This window comes from Capricornis sumatraensis, chromosome 13 (assembly GCF_032405125.1).
Source record: "Capricornis sumatraensis isolate serow.1 chromosome 13, serow.2, whole genome shotgun sequence".
Taxonomy (NCBI): Eukaryota; Metazoa; Chordata; class Mammalia; order Artiodactyla; family Bovidae; genus Capricornis; species Capricornis sumatraensis.
The window spans coordinates 7,434,422-7,452,474 of record NC_091081.1 but is presented as its reverse complement, the minus strand read 5'-3'; positions in this window follow the sequence as shown (position 1 = coordinate 7,452,474).

Genomic DNA, 18,053 nt, shown 5'->3' with positions numbered 1-18,053 from the left:
GTCTCTGCTTTTTAATATGCTGTCTAGATTGATTGAAACTTTCCTACCACTAGTTATTCAGTTCAGTTCAATCACTCAGTCATGTCCTACTCTTTGCGACCCCATGAATCGCAGCATGAAATGCAAATTCAAAACCATAATGAGATATCACCTCACACAGGTCAGAGTGGCCATTATCACAAAATCTACAAACAATAAGTGCTGAAGAGGGTGTGGAGCAAAGGGAACTCTCTTGCACTATTGGTGGGAATGTAACTTGATATAGCCACTATGGAGAGCAGCATAGAGGTTCCTTAAAGATGTCCTTGATTTTGGTCACATCTCAGTGAAACTAAGAGTCTGATCAAAGCGGGGAATTGTTTAAAAAAAGGCAACCAGCCCAAAATGGAGATACTGTGCTAAGCCCTGGAGAAGGCAATGGCAACCCACTCCAGTACTCTTGCCTGGAGAATCCCATGGAAAAGGAGCCTGGTGGACCTCAGTCCACAGGTTCGCAAACAGTCAGAAATGACTGAAGCAACTCAGCATGGATACACATACATAATTGTCATTTCAGTCTTCCCCAGAGTGTGATCACCCATCAGTCTAGAATTTCCTGGTCAACATTAGTGAGAAAAGCCACTTGATAGAACTCTTTTGTTCCCTAAAGGCAGGGGACCTTGCCTGAAACAATCTGCTCTTTCTTTGGTCCTCCCTGCTTCCTGCATAGAAAACTTTTCCATTTTGTCCAGCTCATCGGAGTTCCTTTCTATTTGCTAGATGGGATGCTGCCAAATTCATGCATTGTTTTTAAAAAAGCCAAGTAGATCTTTACGTTTACTCGGTTGATTTTTGTGTTTTAACAGCATCCAGGGACACACAGGTGGCCATGATGAACTTGAATCTCACACTCTGATCTGTCTCAACAGAATCCATACATCTAGCACCACACTCTTATGCTGACTCGTTATCAAAAATATCACAGCTATGAATTGGATTAAATGAATAGAAGAAGGTAACAGAAGAGAGTAGTGTCTGTGTCTGTTACTGAACCCAGGTCTGGCTGCTTGCCGCTCAAAAGCCATCACAGAGGCCAGTTGGCAGAAAGGGAAGTTTGCCTTATTTCAGATGCCAGTGGCCAGGGACTGGGAGAAGAGAGGATGTCTGTCCAAAGGCTGACTCCACCCACCGACAATCAGTGGGCAAGAGCTTTGTGGGCTGAGGGAGGGGGCTACATGCAGAAGCAGCAGTCAGCTCTGACAGTGACCTTGAATTTGATCATCAGTGGTCTGACTAGCATCATCCTGATTGTTTTAAGTACAATTAATCTTCAGTTCCCTCATAGCTCAGTCAGTAAAGAATCTGCCTGCAGTGCAGGAGACTTGGGATCGATTCCTGGGTTGGGAAGATTCCCCTGGAGAAGGAAATGGCAACCCACTCCAGTCTTCTTGCCTGAAGAATCCCATGGACGGAGGAGCCTGGCGAGCTATAGTCCATGGGGTCGCAAGAGTTGCTCACAACTGAGTGACTCTCACTGCTACCACGAATTTTCAGTTTCAGAGTAGGTTTGTTTCCATTTCCTTGAGGCCAGTTCTTAGCAGTGTGGCAGTTTATGTCACAGCCACAGCCTAGTCATCATGTAGCTGACTTCTTCCACCTGGTGGGGGTTTCAGTATCTCTAAGACCGCTCACAGGCTGTGGCTCAGAGTATTATCTACAGCCCCTGAGAAGAAACTGAAGGTCCTTGACTAGATTTAATGACTAAACTATAATTATCTGGTCTCCTTTGACTGTTTTCCTTTGTTTCTTTGTTCTCACTTCTTTGATTAAACTTATTCTTTGGCTAAAGTTTTTCCACAGAAAAAAGGCAAGCTGAGGACATGGGGGGGCAAGGACCAAAGGCTCCTGCTCAGTTTCATGTCCACTTACTGATACTTAGGGGAGCTCCCAGTTCAGTGGCTAGCATGTACCAAGGGCTGAAGAAATCTCTGTTGCATAGAAATTGGATTGCATGATATAGAAACAATGGAGCAAGTGAAGAAAAGTTATCAAACAACACAGTCTCTTCACTGCAACCAGGAGGAGAAAAATCACATCACTCTTTGGAATTTCTGGAATGATTTTGAGAGCTGTGTGTTTCACCAGGTCATAATTTCCCTGTTGGCTCATGGAATTAGAGAATCAGTCACTACAGCTGGGATGGGCTGTCATCCTCGCCACTCTTTATCGTCTCTCTGTTATTTCACAATGGCATTGCAGCTGGCATGAGTAAGGCATACTTACACAATCTTGAGTTTCTTGAAGAAGAAGTGCCTGTTAATCATACATCAACTCCTCTCCAGCCCAACAAGTAGATTTAATCTTGGATATTTAAGTAGATGACATGTCAGCAATATAGACAGAAGTTTTATAAGGAAAGAAAGAAAAAGAAGAGGTAAAAATCATTTTCCAGGTAGCTTATTCAATTACAAGAGAGACAAATAGCCAACGTGATGACACCATCTTCACAGGGAAGTGAATCGGTGTATTAAACGAGTTTCTCACACCAAGGTCAGATAATGAAGTATACATATTGTGGGTGATGATTGAAGAAGAAATCAGTAATCATTTAAGAGTAGGAATGGTGCGAATAACCAAGGATTAAATAGGAAAAGCAACAGATTGTTGGCGGGGAAAGCACACTTAGTCAAAGGGCTTGAAACTATCCTTTTTTAGTTCTATTCTTTAATTTATTAGTTTTTAAAATTGAAGTATAATTGATTTTCAGTGTTGTGTTGATTTCTGCTGGACAGCAAAGTGATTCAGTTAAACATATATGTACTCTATTTCATATTCTCTTCCATTATGATTTATCACAGGATATTGAATGTGGTTCCCTGACAGTCGTGTCCGACTCTATAGTCCATGGAATTCTCCAGAGAATACTGGAGTGGATAGCCTATCCCTTCTCCAGTGGATCTTCCTGACCCAGGAATCGAACCAGGGTTTCCTGAATTGCAGGCAGCTTCTTTACCAACTGAGCTACCAGGGAAGCCCCATCTGTGTGGTAGAGTAGGCCATTATTGTCTATCCAGTCTATAAATTTTAAGTCTAATCAGGTGACCATCACATGATTCAACAAAATGGGATTCAAAAACTCCTTATCTGCTTTCAAAAACTTCTGCACTTCTTAAAGCAGAAGATATTCAAAAAGAGAATTGCTGACTCCCTTTTCACTCATGTATCCATTAACATAAGCCCCAGTGTCCACAGCGAGAACATCTCTGTGATCTGTTTCATTTTTATTTATTGACTTAATTTTACTCAGACTCTTTATGGACAGAATTTGAGGAGATGTGCATGCTAAGTTGCTTCAGTTGTGTCCCACTCTTTGCAACCCTACGGACTGTAGTCTGCCAGGCTCCTCTGTCCATGGGATTTTCCAGGCAAGATTACTGGATTAGGTTGCCATGCCTTCCTCCAGGGGACCTTCCTGGGATAGAACCCATGTCTCTTTTGCCTCTTCTATAGGCATGTGGGTGTTTTATCACTCGCACCACCCAGGAAGCCCAAGGTTAATGAAAGCAAGCAGTTCTTATTCAGCCTACTCATATTCCTAGCATAGCCTGAAGCATGGTAAGCAGTTTAAAAATGCATGTTTAAGGAATGAATATAGGATCTATGGGCTTCCCTGGTAGCTCAACTCATAAATCCGCCTGCAATGCAGGAGACCCCAGTTCGATTCCTGGGTTGAGAAAATCCCCTGGAGAAGACTTAGGCTACCCACTCCAGTAGTCTTGGGCTTCCCTGGTGGCTCAGATGGTAAAGAATCTGCCTGCAATGCAGGAGACCTGGGTTTGTCCCTGGATCGGGAAGACCCTCTGCAGGAGGGCATGGCAACCCACTCTAGTGCTTTGGTCTAGACAATCCAATGGACAGAGGGGCCTGGCAGGCTGCAGTCCTTGATGCTGCACAGGGTCGGACGTGACTGAGGCAACTCAGTAGCAGCAGCACAGCACCTAAATGACTAAGGAAAAATCTAGCTAAAATAGTCATTACTATATTCTGGTTCCAAAATCATTCTTTTCATGAGGCTAACAATTCCTTGGAAGGCATGCAGGTTCTAGTCCTTATATAATCTAGTATCAAGTGGAATTACTGGTTTAAGGAGCTTATGTCTCTACTGGGGCTGTAAGTAGCCAAATGCCAGTGAAATATCGTAGAAAACACCACCAGAACGTTCACATATCAATACTGCTCTCTAGAAATATATCAGTTCCATCACCAAGTACCTTAACTTTTCCTTTCCCCACAAAGTTATATTAAAATAACAACAATAACCTTAACTAGAAAATTCCCTTAAAAATGTAGCAGAATTTAGAGGAGGAATGAACGTGAGAGAACATCACATCACTGAGTTTCAAATGTGCTAAAAATGCAGATTCCCGGGTCGCTCTCCAGACCTTCAAGATCAGAATATTCAGGAGATGAGGCATGAAAACGTACATACTTTAAAAACTAAGCAATGTTTTCAGAGGCACTGCCGTCTCCTTTGTCATCTAAAGGACCTCTGGTCTAGAGGGGCGAGCTGATGAGACCCAGGATGCAAAGTTCAGAGTTCCAAGCAACCAGGACAGAGTCGTTCTTCTGCCTCTTTCCCACCCACTGTTCAGCTGACCCCTCCATATTTTCTCTTGATGCTTGCTTCTTGATTTCCAGCATCCATTACCTAATGATTTGCTCCTCCTTCTAAGCATACAAGTATCCTCCTCTGGTATTCAAGGATCAGTGCCATACACTGGCAAGAGATGAACTTGGCAGCTGTGGGTCTGTGTCTTGGCACTCGCTGAATGACCTTGGTCAAGTTACTCCACTTGTAACCTGTCATTTCCACATCTGTAAACACTTGCGCAGTAATGATCTCACAGCATTACTATGTGCTCTGGACTGAAACTTTGTGTAGCCCTTTGCAGACTTGTATGTTTAAGTCCTGGCTCTCAATATAATAGCATTTGGAGGTGGGACTTTGGGGAGGTAATTAGATTTAGATGAGGTCATAAGGGTGGGACCTCCATAATGGGATTAGTGCCCTTAGAAGGGGATGAAGAGAATAAAGCTCTTTCTCTCTCCTCCATGTGAGGGTACCTTCAAGCCAGAAAGAGGAGTCTCACCAAGAACCTGAACATGTTAACATCCCAAGCTCAGTTTTCCAGTCTCTAGAACTGTGAGTAATAAGTATCTGTTGTTTAAGCCACTCAGGCTAAGGCATTTTTGTTGTAAGAGCCTGAGCTGGCTAATATACCATGAAGATCACACCAGAGAGTGCTTGGCACATATTAGATCCTCAATAATTGTTATCTTCCTTATGAGTTATTCTAAAAAGGGTTAGTACTTGAAATTTTAATTTCCTGTGCAACCACCTACCGCCCTACCCTGTGGGATGATGGATCTGGACTAAGATGGATGCCAGGTGGCAAAAGCCCAGCACATTTCTGTAGCAATGCTTTCAGAGAGGCAATTTGGCTAAAGGGGGCAACTTCTAGGGTATTTGTCTTGAAAATTCAAAGCAAGAAGATTGTTTTTGGATTCTGTGCTCTTCAGGTGGATTGAGGGAGACTAAAAGTCACCTTGTCCCCTGTTCAGTTCAGTTGCTCAGTCATGTCCGACTCTGCAACCCCAAGAACCGCAGCATGCCAGGCCTCCCTGTCCATCACCAACTCCCAGAGCATACCCAAACTCCTGTCTATTGAGCTGGTGATGCCATCCAACCATTTCATCCTCTGTTGTCCCCTTCTCCTCCCACCTTCAATCTTTCCCAGCATCAGGGTTTTTCAAATGAGTCAGCCCTTCGCATCAGGTGGCCAAAGTATTGGGGTTTCAGCTTTAGCATCAGTCCTTCCAATGAACACCCAGGACTGATCTCCTTTAGGATGGACTGGTTGGATCTCCTTGCAGTCCAAGGGACTCTCAAGAGTCTTCTCCAACACCACAGTTCAAAAGCATCAATTCTTCGGTGCTCTGCCTTCTTCACAGTCCAACTCTCACATCCATACATGACCACTGGAAAAACCATAGTCTTGAATAAACGGACCTTTGTTGGCAAAGTAATGTCTCTGTTCCTGAATATGCTGTCTAGGTAGGTCATAACTTTTCTTCCAAGGAGCAAATGTCTTTTAATTTCATAGCTGCAGTCACCGTCTGCAGTGATTTTGGAACCCAGAAAAATTAAGTCAGCCACTGTTTCCACTGTTTCCCCATCTATTTCCCATGAAGTGATGGGACCGGATGCCATGATCTTCGTTTTCTGAATGTTGAGCTTTAAGCCACCTTTTTCACTCCTCTTTCACTTTCATCAAGAGGCTTTTTAGTTCCTCTTCACTTTCTGCCAAAAGGGTGGTGTCGTCTGCATATCTGAGGTTATTGATATTTCTTCCAGCAATCTGGAATCCTGCTTGTGCTTCATCCAGCCCAGCATTTCACATGATGTACTCTGCATATAAGTTAAATAAGCAGGGTGACAATATACAGTCTTGACATAGTTCTTTTCCTATTTGGAACCAGTCTGTTGTTCCATGACCAGTTCTAACTATTGCTTCCTGACCTGCATACAGGTTTCTCAAGAGGTAGGTCAGGTGGTCTGGTTTTCCCATCTCTGTATGAATTTTCCACAGTTTCTTGTGATCCACACAGTCAAAGGCTTTGGCATAGTCAATAAAGCAGAAATAGATGTTTCTGGAACTCTCTTGCTTTTTTGATGATCCAGCAGATGTTGGCAACTTGATGTCTGGTTCCTCTGCCTTTTCTAAAACCAGCTTGAACATCAGGAAGTTCACGGTTCATGTATTGCTGAAGCCTGGCTTGGAGAATTTTGAGCATTACTTTACTAGCGTGTGAGATGAGTGCAATTGTGCGGTAGTTTGAACATTCTTTGGCATTGCCTTTCTTTGGGATTGGAATGAAAACTGGCATTTTCCAGTCCTGTGGTCATTGCTGAGTGTTCCAAATTTGCTGGCATATTGAGTACAGCACTTTCACAGCATCATCTTTTAGGATTTGAAATAGCTCAATTGGAATTCCATCACCTCCACTAGCTTTGTTCGTAGTGATGCTTCTTAAGGCCCACTTGACTTCACATTCCAGGATGTCTGGCTCTAGGTGAATGATCACACTATCGTGATTATCTGGGTCATGAAGATCTTTTTTGTACAGTTTTTCTGTGTATTTTTGACATCTCTTCTTAATATCTTCTGCTTCTGTTAGGACCGTACCGTTTCTGTCCTTTATTGAGCCCATCTTTGCACGAAATGTTCCCTTGGTGTCTCTAATTTTCTTGAAGAGATCCATATCTTTCCCATTCTATTGTTTTCCTCTATTTCTTTGCATTGATCACGGAGGAAGGCTTTCTTATCTCTCCTTGCTATTCTTTGGAACTCTGCATTTAGATGCGTATATCTTTCCTTTTCTCCTTTGCCTTTCACTTCTCTTCTTTTCATAGCTATTTGTAAGCCCTCCTCAGACAGCCATTTTGCCTTTTTGCATTTCTTTTTCTTGGGGATGGTCTTGATCCCTGTCTCCTGTACAATGTCATGAACCTCTGTCCATAGTTCATCAGGTATTCTGTCTATCAGATCTAGGCCCTTAAATCTATTTCTCACTTTCACTGTATAATCACAAGGGACTTGATTTAGGTCATACCTGAATGGTCTAGTGGTTTTCCCTACTTTATTCTATTTAAGTCTGAATTTGGCAATAAGGAGTTCATGATCTGAGCCACAGTCAGCTCCTGGTCTTGTTTTTGCTGACTGTATAGAGCTTCTCCATCTTTGGCTGCAAAGAATATAATCAATCTGATTTCGGTGTTGACCATCTGGTGGTGTCCATGTGTAGAGTCTTCTCTTGTGTTGTTGGAAGAGGGTGTTTGCTATGACCAGTGCATTCTCTTGGCAAAACTCTATTAGCCTTTCCCCTGCTTCATTCTGTACTCCAAGGCCAAATTTGCCTGTTACTCCAGGTGTCTCTTGACTTCCTACTTTTGCATTCCAGTCCCCATAATGAAAAGGACATCTTTTTTGGGTTTTAGTTCTGAAAGGTCTTGTAGGTCTTCATAGACCTGTTCAACTTCAGCTTCTTCAGCGTTACTGGTTGGGGCATAGACCTGGATTACTGTGATATTGAATGGTTTGCCTTGGAAATGAACAGAGATCATTCTGTCGTTTTGGAGATTGCATCCAAGTACTGCATTTCAGACTCTCTTGTTGACTATGATGGTTACCTTGTCCCCACTCACCCCTTAATACTGCCACTGATGGCCTGGTCTCCTACCACCAGACTTCCGTCATTAAAGTCTCTACCTGTCTTGCCTTGACCATATTAAAGCCAGTGTGCTCTGCAGCAGGTAATCTTTGGTGTGGAGATGGTTATGATAGATATAGTTTCATTCATTTATTCAACAAGCAATCATCAGTTCAGTTCAGTTTAGTCACTCAGTCACGTCCAACGCTTTGTGACCATATGGACTGCAGCACACCAGGCCTCCCTGTCCATCACCAACTCCCAAGGCTTGCTCAAACTCATGTCCATTGTGCCAGTTCAGTTCAGTTCAGTTGCTCAGTCATGTCCCAGTCTTTGCAACTCCATGGACTGCAGCACATCAGGCCTCCCTGTCCATCACCAACTCCCAGAGCTTACTCAAACTCATATCCTTCGGTGATGCCATCCAACCATCTCATCCTCTGTGGTCCCCTTCTCCTCCTGCCTTCAATCTTTCCCAGCATCAAGGTCTTTTCAAATGAGTCAGCTCTTCGCATGAAGTGGCCAAAGTATTGTAGTTTCAGCTTCAGCATCAGTCTTTCCAATGAATAATCAGGACTGATTTCCTTTAAGATCAACTGGTTGGGTCTCCTTGCAGTCCAAGGAACTCTCAAGAGTCTTCTGCAACACCATAGTTCAAAAGTGTCAGTTCTTCAGTGCTCAGCTTTCTTTATAGTCCAACTCTCATATCCATACATGACTATAAAAATGACCATTAAAAAAAATGAGCTCAATTGAGCCACTCAGGCCACGAATTATCTCATGCTCAGTCATCCCCTTCTCTTCCTGCCTTTGATCTTTCCCAGCATAAGGGTCTTTTCCAATGAGTCAGTTCTTCATATCAGCTGGCCAAAGTATTGGAGTTTCAGCTTCAGGATCAGCACTTCCAATGAATATTCAGGACTGATCTCCTTTAGGATGGACTGGTTGGATCTCCTTGCAGTCCAAGGGACTCTCAAGAGTCTTCTCCAACACCACAGTTCAAAAGCATCAATTCTTTAGTGCTCAGCCTTCTTTATGGTCCAGATCTCACATCCATACATGACTACTGGAAAAAAAGATAGCCTTGACTAGACGGACCTTTGTTGGCAAAGTAATATCTCTGCTATTTAATATACTATCTAGGTTGGCCATAGCTTTTCTTCCGAGGAGCAAGCGTCTTTTAATTTCATGGCTGCAGTCATCGTCTGCAGTTATTTTGGAGCCCAGGAAAATAAAGTCTGACACTGTTTCCATTGTTTCCCCATCTATTTCCCATGAAGTGATGGGACCAGATGCCATGATCTTCGTTTTTTGCATGTTGAGCTTTAAGCTACCTTTTTCACTCTCCTCTTTCACTTTCATCAAGAGGATCTTTAGTTCCTCTTTGCTTTCTGCCCTAAGTGTGGTTTCATCTGCATATCTGAGGTTATTGATATTTCTCCTGGCATTCTTGATTCCAGCTTGTGCTTCTTCCAGCCTGGCATTTCTCATGATGTACTCTGCATGTAAGTTAAATAAGCAGGGTGGCAATATACAGCCTTGACGTACTCCTTTCCCAATTTGGAACCAGTCTGTTGTTCGACGTCTGGTTCTAACTTTTGCTCCTTGACCTGAGTACAGATTTCTCAGGAGGCAGGTAAGGTGGTCTGGTATTCCCATGTCTTTAAGAATTGTCCACAATTTGTTGTGATCCATATAGTCAAAGGCTTTGACATAGTCAATAAAGCAGAAGTATATGTTTTTCTGGAACTCTCTTGCTTTTTTGATGATCCAATGGATGTTGGCAATTTGATCTCTGGTTTGTGACTTTTCTAAATCCAGCTTGTACATCTGGACGTTCCTGGTTCACATACTGTTGAAGCCTGGCTTGGAGAATTTTGAGCATTACTTTGCTAGTGTGTGAGATGAGTGCAATTGTATGGTAGTTTGAGCATTCTTTGGCATTGCATTTCTTTGGAATTGGAACAAAAACTGACCTTTTCCAGTCCTGTGGCCACTGTTGAGTTTTCCAAATTCGCTGGCATACTGAGTGCAGCCCTTTCACAGCATCATCTTTTAGGATTTGAAGGGGCTCAGCCTCCACTAGCGTTGTTCATAGTGATGCTTCCTAAGGCCATTGACTTCACACTCCTGGATGTCTGGCTCTAGGTGGGTGATATCACTGTGATTATCTGGGTCATTAAGACTTTTGTACAGTTCTTCTGTGTATTTTTGCCACCTTTTCTTAATATCTTCTGTTTCTGTTATGCCTGGGTGGTTTCTGTTCTTTATTGTGCCCATCTTTGCACGAAATATTCCCTTGATGTCTTTAATTTTCTTGAACAGATACCTAGTCTTTCCCATTTTATTGTTTCCCTTTATTTCTTAGCATTGATCACTTAGGAAGTCCTTCAAGGAACTCAGGGTGTAATCTGGGAGTAATCTCCGGATCCTAGAAACTGTGCTCTGCTTCCATTCCACCATCCTTGACATTACCCTTGTTTCATGCAACAGTACAAGCCAGCCATGTCCTGTAAAGCAGACTCATATTTATCACTCCTTCCAAGCAGGTCCAACAGAGTGGAAATGAGGGTTTCCTTAGTGGATCAGTGGTAGAGAATCTGCCTGCCAAGGTAGGAGACACTGGTTCAAGCGCTGCACCAGAAAGATTCATGTTTCACAGAGCGATTAAGCCTGTGTGCCACAAGTGTTAAGCCAGTGCTCTCCAGACAGACTGCCATTACTGAGCCCATGTGACCTAGAGCCTGCGCTCTGCAACAAGAGAAGCTACTGGGATGAGAAGCCCCGACGCAGCAATTAAAGCCTTCTTTTCACTTCTGCTCACTGCAACTAGAAAAGAGCCTACACAGCTAAGACCCAGCACAGTCAAATATAAACACATAACAAACAAATAAATAAGACTTAAATGTTAAGGAAAAAAAAAAGGATGGAAACGAAATGTAAGACCGAATTTCACAGTCATGGCTGCTGGTAAGCACTTCAGCTTTTTCCTCTCCTGATACAGCAGTCATTCCCCGAGGGTAAGAGCAGGTTTCTTCTTTATTTTTAATTCAAAGCCGGTAGTTAATTTCAATGTCAGTTCATTTAAATGTATCTGAGTGCCAGACACATTATAGATAAGAGTCTCTTGAGCTTGAAGTCTAAAGGAACACACTTTGACAAATCACTCGGGGTTAGCGGGGAGAAGGGCTTAGATTTCTCCCCCGCAGGAGATGACAACAGCGATCCCACCGTCATCAGTGATGGAGTGAGTATAGCCCAAGGTTAGACCGTCACCTTCAGCACAAGGTGACGGATCAGTTCCAGGGTACTTTTAATGGAAGAAAGGGAATCTCCATTTCTGCTACTGGAAACAGGGCCACTTTCTTGCCCAAGGGTACCGAGGAAAATGGATCTCGGTTTAGTCAGCTATAAACTTGGCAGGTCCCTTTTTCCTGTCCTCCAGGACCGCCGTGAGAATGTGGACTCAGGAGCATCTTACCCCAGGCCGGCTGCCCGCTCGGCTGGTGTGATGTCCTTGGTGGCCGCTAGAGGGCGATGAGCTTCCGGACAACCACGGTGCCTGAGGGACCGCGGTGGTCCCCTGAGCCCAGGGCCCACTTCCCTCTGACCCGGCTCAGGTGTCACTCAAGTGTGTTTAGAACGCCCTGGAAACAGAAGGCATGAAAACAGTTAAAGACAGGATTTCCAGACAAAATACAGGACCCAAGTGAATCTGAATTTTAGACAAATAACAAATACAAATGTTAAATCATTCACTGTTTATTTAAAATTTAGATTTAACCACGTGTTGTGTATTTTTCTTCTCTAAATATGACAGCTCTCATCAAAGGCCAAAGGGGCCTGGGAAGAATGAAAACCTTTCTAGGGGATGGGAGGTGGGGGGCGGGACGTGGGGTGGGTAGTGCAGAGAGACAGTTTTTACTGCCTTCCTATTTCTTGAATCTAGAACAAAGCTTTGCATCCCTCAGACTGGAAAGCCTTATTCTCTCCATGGATGGCAGAAAAGCAGAGTTGCGGCCTGCAGCTGTGGCTAGGAGAAACATGTATTCTCTACACCAAAACACCTCCATGATCTTTTCCATGGACAAATGGATCATCAAAGTCCTTCCTGTGTTCAGAATTTCTCCAAAAGGTGTAAATATTTTTTTTAAGAGAACATCCCAGCTCAGGCTGCCATAACCAATCATGGACTGAGTGGTTTAAACAACAGACATGGGTTTCTCACAGTTCTCAAGGTTAGACGTCAGATATCAGGGTGCCAGCAGGGCTGAGTTCACGGTGAGGACTTGCTTCCTGGTTTGCAACAGCCACAATCTTACTGTGTCTTCACATGGAGGGGAAAAAGCTCTGTTCCCTACATCCCCTTATAAAGGCACTAATCCCATTATGGGGCCTCAGCCTCACAATCTCATTGCACGCTAATCACCTCCCAAAGACCCACTTCCAAATACCATCGCCTTGGGGTTAGGGCTTCAACATATGGCTTCTGGGAGGATAAAAACATTCAGCCCATTGCAGAGGAAAAGAAGGAAAGCCCTGTCAATGAACTTCCTGAAAGATTGCTGGGCAACCTGTGGAAAATCAGTACCAGGCCAGAAAAAGGTATAGATTTAAAAGCCCAGGTTGACAGGCAACAGGCAATGAAGGGAACCAGGGGTGAAGACAAAAAAAATGAGGACCCCCAAGAAAAGGAGGGCGGGGTTACAATTGCTACATTTCCGGTTGATGCTTTTGTCCAGTCCTGGAGTCCTTGTGGGGCTGCACTGAGGATCTGAATCTGTGGCTCATAGCCAGTTAACAATAACTTCGGAGGCCCCAGTGCACCATCATGAATTGCTATTCATCAGTGATAAGTCATCTCACACTGAAGGAAGTCAGTCAGTCTCAAGAAGCATTTTCATTTCTCTGAGCACTTAGAAAATGCCCGTTGTGTCCTAATAAAGGGGCCTGTGCTCACCGTCGGCCAGCCCATCTCTCCAAGCTTCGCTTCTTCCCTTGTTTCATCTTCAGAGGTTACAAAGATGCAGGAAATAACGAGAAGGTTCTTAGGACAAATGTCTTTACAAGCATCCCAAAAGGAAGCATTTCTTCTTTGCTTCCTTTGCCCCAAGGTCGGTATCAAGCCGAGTTCCTAATTGCTGGAAGAAACTGCATCTGAGAGGACATTTAAATGACCTTGAAGTCACAGCACCATCCTGCACTCCTGCAGGTTGAGCATTTTTCCAAAACAATTGTTAAGCTGGTGACGTTAATATCGAATTAAAGCAGCAGGGGGCACAATTTCTTCACAATGTGCTGGGCTTTTTTTGTATTATTAGGAAAAGAAAAAAAAAGAAAAGAAAAACCCAGCTAAGCTGTTTCTTTGTGCTGTTTTTGAGATCAACCCTACCGGGTAAATAATCCAGATCTCAAAATGTCACACACGTATTCATTTTACACAGAAAAAGGCAAACTAAGCCATCTAAGAGGAATAGGTGAATTTACTGACAGTGCCCTGCTAATGATATCATTTCTGCACTAGTAATTCTTTATTTTTATTTTTTAAATAAACAATTACAGAGTGAGAATGTGTAGGACTGTACTGTACTTGCAAAGTCCTGCAGGCGAAGGCTTTTTAAAAAATTTATTTCAAGTTTCTTCCTAGAAACTCCAAGTCTGGTGGTGACCCCCATTCTCTGGGCCTCTAGGCCCAGAAAATTAGAAAGAAGATTTCAAACAATTGATTTCACCAAGATTTGTGGCAGTTACTGGCAGGGGTTGTGTTTGGTACCTGTCTTGCGTTTTGAAACAGGTTGTGTATTTAGAATACCTCCAAATTAGGTTGACGGTATTTTCTTTTCAATTTGCTAAAATGGGGTAGGAATCAGTGCACTTGACTCGTAGCTGTGTTCATATGTGTATACATATACATACACTGTTATGTACAGAGCCCGGCTGCCAGCTCCTGCATTGTCCCACACTCAATGCTATCTTGAATTAATCATCTTATTTCTTTTGGCATTCATTTTATTATCTTCAAAAGTGAAAACAGCTTATCCCTATCACACAAGAATACTGAAGATTCTGAAAATCTCACCATGCGTGCATGCTAAGTTGCTCAGTCGTGTCCATCTCTTTGCGACCCCATGGACTGTAGCCTGCTGGGTTCCTCTGTCCATGAGGTTTTCCAGGCAAGAATACTGGAGTGGGTTGCCATGCCCTCCTCCAGGGGATCTTCCTGACCCAGGGATCGAACCTGTGTCTCTTACGTTTTCTGCACTGGCAGGCGGGTTCTTTACCACTAGAGCCAACTTTAACCACTGAAGAGGTCACCTTAGCAAGCTCTTTGGGCTTCCCTGGTGGCTCAGCAGTAAAGAATCTGCCTGCAATGCAGGAGACAAGGGTTTGATCCCTGGGTTGGGAAGATTCCCCTGGAGGAGTGCATGGCAGCCCACTCCAGTATTTTTACCTGGAGAATCCCATGGACCGAGGAGCCTGGCAGGAGACAGTCCATGGGGTCTCAGAGTCTAACACGACTGAAGCAACTGTGCACACATGCCTGCAAGAGCTCTTTAAAATAATTCTTACTAAATTCAGTACTAATAACAGCCCACACTCGCACAGAACTACTTCTGTTTCAAGTTTGAATTTTTTTTTTTGCCTTTGTCAACTCATCAAATTCTTTTTCAGAGGGGTTAAGAAATTTGCTCAGATTCACTGATTTTTTAAAAGGTGCAGCAGAGATTCAAAGACACACACTGGCTCTAAAACTTATGGGCAAGATGTAGGATGTTAAAATTTTAATTTTTGGAATATGTAATAATTCACAGGTTTTAAAAGCCAAAATGGTACACAGTGAGAAGTTTTGGTTCCACTCCATCCACCCAGTTCTGCCATCTGCTCACTCCCTTGCAGTACACACAACCGGTATTTTCTGCAATTACAAACAAAAACAAATGTGAAAGTTTATCCTCCCCTTCATGAAACAGAAAGCATTGCATTGTGGTCACTATGCTAAACTTTGCTTTTCCACTGAACCATTTGCCCTGGGACCTTCCCAGAACACAACAGAGAAGGCATCCTCCTTTGAATTCAGCTGCATAGTATTCCATTGTGAAGACCTACCATAGTTTACTTATTTATTTTTGAAAGATTATTAATTAATGCCTTTAGTTATATTTTTTTGGCTGCGCTGAACAGCATGTGGGGTCCTAGTTCCCCAACCAGGGAACAAACCCTTGTCCCTTGCATTGGAAGCATAGAGCCTTAAACATCAGACTGCCAGGGAAATCCTACCATAGTTTAATTAACCACTCTCCACCTACAGAAATGGTTTGCTTTTCATCTTGCTGTGAGATGCTAAGTTGCTTCAGTCATGTCTGACTCTGTGTCCCCATGTACTGTAGCCCACCAGCCACCTGCCAGGCTCCTCGGTCCCTGGGATTCTCCAGGAAAGAAGACTGGAGTGGGTTGCCGTGTCCTCCTCCAGGGGCTCTTCCTGAACCAGGAGTTGAACCCACACCTCTTACGTCTCCTATTTGGCAGGCAGGTTCTTTACCACCATCGCCACCTGGGAAACCCTCTCATCTTACAGTGTTGGTCAACTCCACGTCCCGTGCCTGTGCGTACCATTTTGTAACTGTACAGAGATTTCTGTAGGAAGAGTTCCCAGAGGAGGAGAATTGGGTTAAAGAGTGAAAGTGTTTGTAACATGTATTGCATAGATATTGCCACACAGTACCCACTCAAGATGACACTGTTTCTGCCTCTCCCAAAAACATTGAAATCACTCATTTTCTAACAGTCTCACTAACAGAGTATATTTTTGGACTTTTGGATTTTTGCCAATATGAAAAGTGAGAAGAGCATCTTGACATATTTTTAATTAGCATTTTAAAAATTATGAGTAATATTGAGTTTATTTTCATTGGATTAAGGGCCATTTGCGAAGATCCCCTGGAGGAGGGCATGGCAACGCACTCCAGTATTCTTGCCTGGAGAATCCCATGGACAGAGGAGCCTGGCGGGCTACAAAGACCCCATGGGGTTGCAAAGAGTCGGACATGAATGAGCGACTAAGCACAGCACAGCATACTTCTTTTTATGTGATTTGTCTATGTCCTTGCCTGTTTATCTGTTTTATCTCAACTTTTAGCAGTTTATATATATTAGAAAAATAAGCCATTTTCACATGACAGGAGTTGCAAATATTTTTCTTGCTTTGCATTTGCTTCCTATTTTGAGTTTTTTTAAATTTGTATGTGCTTGAATTAAGATGTAAGACTTTATCTTATATCAAGTACTGTATGATCTCACTTATATGTGGCACTAAAAACACAGCAGAGTAATGAAAAGGTCAGAAAGAAGCGGCTCATTGGAGAGAACAAACGAGTGGTTTCCAGTGGGGAGAGCCAAGACAGAGGGAGGGGAGCAAGAGGTGCAAACTATTGGGCATAAAATAAGCTTCAAAGACACACTGTACAACACAGGAATGATAGCCAGTATTTCATAATAGCTATACACACAGTGTAACCTTTAACATTTATGAATCACTGTATTGTACACCTGTAATATTATACTGTACAGCAGCTATACTTCAATTTACAAAAAGGTGTAGGACTTTAATGTTACAAGTTAACAATTATTCAAAGTTTAAATAGATGTTATTCAATAAGATTATGTTGAGGACTTACTACTGTGCCTCCAACCTTGTACTAAATGTTTGGGACAAAGCTTCTCCCTTGGGAATGTTCCTAATCCGGTGGGTGAGATGGCTGGATAAGCCAGTCATTCCCGTGTGCCAGTGGTAAAATGTCAGGGAAAAGAGAAATATGGAAAGGGGCGATTAGATTACAGATGGTTGGACTAACTGAGAAATTTGTGAGTGATTTCACAAAACAAGTTATTTTTAAGCAGGGTCTTGAGGAGTTTGGCAAATAAAAGGGAAAGTAGGGGGTAAGTTAAGTCCTCATAGCCTGTCTCCTTAGGGATTAGGTCCATTGGCAGCATTTGAAAATTTTCTTCCCTCCTGACCAGATAGGTTAATATCTCTTGCATCAATCTGCCAAAACTCAGGTAACAATCCCAACTATCTCTTAATTGAATGAGGCAATATAGTACTCTAACCTGAAGGAAACTTAACCATGATTAGAATTCTGCAAAAGGAGGTAAGCTTGCAGTGGCTTCAGACCCTTAACATCCCCCTAATGTCATCCTCTTCTAACCATCTGATGTCATCTCTGGCATTTTGGACTTCCCCTGTGACTCAGTTGGTAAAGAATCTGCCTGCAGTGTGGGAGACCTGGGTTCGATCCCTGGGTTGGGAAGATCCCCTGGAGAAGGGAAAGGCTACCCCCTCCAGTATTCTGGCCTGGAGAATTCCATGGACCGTACAGTCCATGGGGTCACAAAGAGCCAGACACAACTTGAGTGACTTTCACTTTCTGGTATTCCACCTCTAGAATGAAGAAAAGAAAAAAGGCTTCAAAAGGCATTCAAGGCTGGTGTGTCTGTAGTGTTGAATCGTGACAACTCTAATAGTTTTTTGTTTCTTTTAGGTGAGTCTCACAGTTTCTGCAGAGTTGGAAATTGTTTTCACAAGGTTCCCCAATCACCTTTTCCAGTTTGAGCAGGAGCTACGGTTGAATCACAAGCAGGGACAGACTGGAGTCAGCTACTGATCAGCCTTTGGGAGCTGAGAAGCGGGGACTGGCCACATTGGCCCAAGTGGCAGACACAGCTGTTGCCTACCCAATCCATTCTCCCCTCTGTCTCACCAGTGAAGTTCCTGTCTGGTTATGAGAGGCAAGGAGACCTGCCCA